The sequence below is a fragment of the Pollachius pollachius genome, assembly GCF_949987615.1.
Source record: "Pollachius pollachius genome assembly, chromosome: 18".
In the NCBI taxonomy this organism is placed as follows: Eukaryota; Metazoa; Chordata; class Actinopteri; order Gadiformes; family Gadidae; genus Pollachius; species Pollachius pollachius.
In genome coordinates, this window is record NC_136951.1 from 1,272,180 (window position 1) to 1,277,500 (window position 5,321).

Genomic DNA, 5,321 nt, shown 5'->3' on the forward strand with positions numbered 1-5,321 from the left:
GTTAGGCAGGGAAACAGTCACAACTGAGCAGGCAGCACTGCCATAGTAAAAAAAGGTGTGAGGGTTTGAGTGAAGGGGTGAATTGAGATTCACTGTAAGTGTGGTTATGGACCCTAGACTAGTTGACTCATCAATGAGAACTGATACTTTAACTCCTATGGCTTGAATTCTTTTGCCAGGCTTTCTTACCAACCTGCTGCTATGTGGTCTGTTATCTGCGCCGCATTGTACCGAGAGTGCAGGCCTACTCCAAAATCTAACCCTTCTCACACTGTAGATCCAGAGGTCTAAATTGGTCCAAAAACGGCCTGTTGCTCAGGGCTATCATGCACAAGTAGTGTGTTTTTTTTCCAGTGTTGTCCATAATTCTTTGTGTTGATCTTATAACGAAGAGACGTCAGCATTTTGCTCTTCTCTTCACCACACGTAGCGATTGAATAGGAGCGCCATTCATCTCCCAGTCATGGGACTTGGATTTTATTGACTGACAAGTCAGTAATATTAAAGCAAACTTTACAGCCCAACTTCCCGTTCTCCTTGCTGTCAAACCAGGGGTACACCTCCCTTTTCCTGGCCCACATCTTCTCACTCCATATTCGGAACGATGAGCTGCTGGTGCCGGTTGAGCTCCCGACCGCCTCAGCCCTAGCGCTACGGCTAGAGCAAGCCGCAGGAGTTGAGGTGATATCCTCCTTGGTGCTGCCAGCTGTGTCCTTGTGCGACACTGTTGTTCCCATGCGGTTGGTTTCTTTACGAAAATAAAACTTGGTAACTCGTCTTCTAGCCATGTTAAGATAGAGCAATAGAGAGGCACAGAGAGACCCATACAGACCCGGAAAGACCTAGAGAGTCACAGAGTCACAGAGTGCCCTACGGAGACCTACCAAGAGATCTAGACCCAGAGAGCCATAGAGATTCACAAAGAGGCCCAGACAGACCCAGAGAGACCAATAGAAAGATCCAGACCGAAGAACTAGAAAATGCATTTCCTGCAGAAAATGCGTTGAGTGATGTAGTATAAAGTGAGTTTGAAAATATTTATTTTTTAATAAAGCCACATAGATTAAGACATGAAGAAGTGTTAAATGGCTTAAATCAAGTTAAGGGATTTGAACAAAAGTTCAGTCTAATTGGAGTAAACAATGTAAACATGCACACCATTTAATGTTATGGAACAGAACGTGGAAGGCAGCGGAACCCGGAGGAAAGGCTGGGTGTGGCCCCTAGGACCGCGCACCACACCTGAGAGGTGAACTGAGGGCCCCTGTAAGAAATGATGTCTGCAGGGATGCCATGAAGGCGTAACATGTGCCTGACCAGGAGGTCCGCGGTCTCCCTTGAGGATGGAAGCTTGGGAAGCGCGATGAAGTGTGCAGCCTTGGAAAAACGGTCGATCACCGTGAGGATGGTGCTACCCTCGGACGTGGGCAGACCAGTGACGAAGTCCAGGGCGATGTGAGACCAAGGTCGGCTAGGAATGGGTAGAGGCCGAAGCAGACCGGAACGGGGGCGAGTCGAGGTCTTATTCTGGGCGCAGGTTGCGCACGCTGCAATGAACGCACGGACGTCCGCATCCATGGATGACCACCAGAATCGCCGGCGGATGAAGTCCAAGGTGCGGGTGACTCCTGGGTGGCAGGTAAGCTTGGAGGAGTGGGCCCAAACCAGTACCCTGGACCGTACCGTGTCTGGGACGAACAGGCGATTCGGAGGACCGGAACCGGGGTCTGGCTTCTGCCTCTGTGCCAGTCGTAGCGTGGCCTCAATCTCCCAGGTGAGTGTGGCGATCAGACAAGCGGGAGGCAGGATGTTTTCGGGATCAGTACAGGTGTCCTCAGGGGAGTGCAGACGGGACAGGGCATCCGGCTTACCGTTCTGGGAACCGGGACGGTAGGTGAGGGAGAAATTGAATCGACCAAAGAATAAGGCCCACTTGGCCTGTCGAGAATTCAATCTTTTAGCCGACTGAATGTAAGCCAGGTTACGGTGGTCGGCCCAGACTATAACCGGGTGGTCCGCGCCCTCCAGCCAATGCCGCCACTCCTCCAAGGCGAGCATGACGGACAAGAGCTCGCGGTTACCGACGTCGTAGTTTCTCTCCAGCAGGGACAGCCGGCGGGAGAAGAAGGCACAGGGGTGGAGCTTGTGGTCAGAGGGAGAGCGCTGAGAGAGGACCGTGCCCACTCCAGTGTCAGAAGCGTCAGCCTCCACCACGAACTGGAGAGCGGGATCTGGTTGCACGAAGATGGGCGCAGATACGAAGCGCTTGAGGTCCCGAAATGCGGTCTCGGCCTCCGGAGTCCACGAGGAAGGGCTCTTGGTAGAGGTCAGGGTTGTGAGGGGTGCCGCGACTTGACTGTAGCCTCGTGTGAACCGTCGGTAGAAGTTGGCGAATCCCAAGAACTGCTGCAGTCTCTTGCCGGTTGAGGGGGAGGGCCACTCAGCCACCGCAGAGACCTTGGAGGGATCCATCCTTATCTGGCCCTGACTGATTATGTAGCCCTGGAAGGAGACGAATGGCACGTGGAACTCGCACTTCTCCGCCTTGACATAAAGTCGATTCTCCAGCAATCGCTGTAGAACCTGCCGGACGTGAACGCGGTGCTCCTCCATGGATCTCGAGAAGATCAGGATGTCGTCGATGTATACAAACACGGAGTGGTTCTACAAGTCCCGGAGGACATCGTTGACCATGGACTGGAAGACAGCGGGGGCGTTGGTGAGTCCGAAGGGCATAACCAGGTACTCGAAGTGGCCCAAAGGTGTGTTGAACGCGGTCTTCCACTCGTCTCCCTCCCGGATGCGGACCAAGTGGTATAAGTTGCGCAGATCAAGCTTGGTGAAGACCATGGCGCCGTGGAGGGGGACAAAGGCGGAACTAATGAGGGGCAAGGGATACTTGTTCTTCACAGTGATATTGTTCCATCCACGGAAGTCGATGCAGGGAGTGAGGGATTCCCCGATGTACTCCTCCATAGACTCACGCTCGGGCCGAGAAAGATTGAACAGGCGACTCCCAGGGAGAGGAGCCCCGGAAAGGTGCTCGATTGCGCAGCATAAGGACGGTGGGGGGACAAAGCGTGGGATTTGCTGAACACCTCCCCAAGGTCGTGGTACTCCTCCGGAACGGAGGATAGGTTAGGAGGTGCGGCGGCAGACTCGAGCTCTGGCGCCCGAGGTGACTGAGCGGATTGCAAACACTGGGACAGGCAGTGTGTACTCCTGGTCATTACACGACCTGTTCCCCAATCGATCTGGGGGATGTGTGTCTTAAACCAGGGGTAACCCAGAACAACCGGGGAGAAGGGGCTGGTAATCACCAGAAGAGAGATGGACTCGTGGTGATTCCCTGAAACGAGTAGGTTGACCGGAACAGTACGGTGCTCCACCCGCGTGATTGTCCTCCCGTCTAGCGCCAGGGTCTTGATTGGGGGGTCAAGCGGAACAGTGTCGATCTTCAAACGAAGAACCAACTCCCGATCAATAAAACTCTCATCAGCTCCAGAGTCCAGGAGGAAAGAGAGCGGGAGGGTCTGATCCTGCCACAGGAGGACAGCTTCCAGGAGGGGACGGGAGACAGAGGGGTCACGCGAGCGGCTCGCCAGGATCCCTCGGGTTACTGGCAAGCCCGTTCTTTTCCTGAAAGAGAGGGGCAGGCTGCCCGGAGATGGCCCGGAAGACCACAGTAAAGGCAGGAACCGGAGCGCATACGGCGTTCCCTCTCCTCGGGGGAGAGATGCATGCGTCCGATCTGCATGGGCTCGGGAGAGTGTCCCCGCTCGGGGCGGGGTGGAGCGGAAAACAAAGGAGAGGGCTGAGGTGTTGCAGGCGGTCCGAACGGGTGCGCGGAGGACGAGCATAGACCTCTCTCTCTGCGGTGTTCACGCAAACGATTGTCCAACCGAATGGAGAGAGCGATCAACTGATCCAGACTTGTGGATTCCTCCCGAGAAGTTAGCTGGTCCTTGATGTCATCGGAGAGGGCACTTAGAAAAAACCCCTGCAGAGCCTCCTCGTTCCAGCCGCCCTCAGCCGCAAGGGTGCGGAACTCAACCACGAAGGAGGCGACGCCGCGGGATCCCTGGCGAAGAAGCAGAAGACGCTGAGAGGCCTCTTTCCCCCGGACCGGGTGATTGAACACCTTCCGCATTTCTTCGGTGAAGGCGGAATAGTCAGAACTCGGCCATCGCCCAGGCGAGGACCTCACCTCGCAAGGAGCCGATCAGGTATGCGATCCATGACTTCTCGGTGGGGTAGGTCTGGGGCTGTAGCTTGAAGACCAGGGAGCACTGAAGCAGGAAGGACCGACAGGAACCCAGGTCCCCTTCGTAGCCTTCGGGAGCTGGGATGAATGGCTCCCGGGAAGAAGCCGATGGACCAGGGGCTGGGAATGGTGGTTCCGGAGAGACGGGGCGCTGGGAGTGTACTCAGATGGTCAACTCACGGAGGTTGGAGGTGATCTCCTGCAGGATCTGGTCATGCTGACCCAGGACTGTACCTTGACAGGAGATCACCTGGCGGAATGCCTCTGTGTCCGCTGGGCCCATGTTGGCCAGTTCGTACTGTTAAGGGAACAGAACGTGGGGACCCAAATGCTGGACACAGGGAGGCAGAGGCGGGTTAAGGGAAACAGGATTTATTGGTAGGCAGGCGGGTAGTCAGGCAGGCAGGGGTCCGATAACAGGCAGGCAGTCAGGCAGAAAGGGGTTCGACGACAGGCGGGTAGTCAGGCAGGCAGGGGTTCGATAGCAGGTAGGCAGTCAGGCAGGAGAGGACGAGACGGTATGCGGGTAGTCAGGCAGGCAGGGGTTCGGTGGCAGGGGGAGAACTAGAGAATAGGAGAGATGGTTACCACGGGGAGAGGTAACGAAACAGATGTCTCAAGAGTGCTGGTAGGACCGATACTAACTGAGTAGAAGTAACGACGAACTGGCGCCGGCTGATAGGAGATCCCCGGCTGAAGTAGGGAATGGTGATTGGTGATTGTAAATGGTGATTGGTGTGTCGGGAGAAGGACCAATGGCCTCAAGTAGCCACTAGATGGAGGTATTGGACCGCGTAGCAGGACGCGGCGTGACAGTGTGTGTGTGTTTTAGCATGCGTGGAGGCGTTATTCGATTGCCTGGTACTAATATTCATACTGGTTTAAATGATACATTTGATAGTATTTCCCATCTTGCTGAGCAAGAGTTTTGTTCGAAAGTTCAGTGACTGAAACAAATAAAAGCCCGGGCTATTGAAGTTTTACGGTACCACTGTCATGCACCTACCCGATGTCAAGTGGACCGGGTTGAACTCACTGCGGGTCTCTCTTCTTGTAT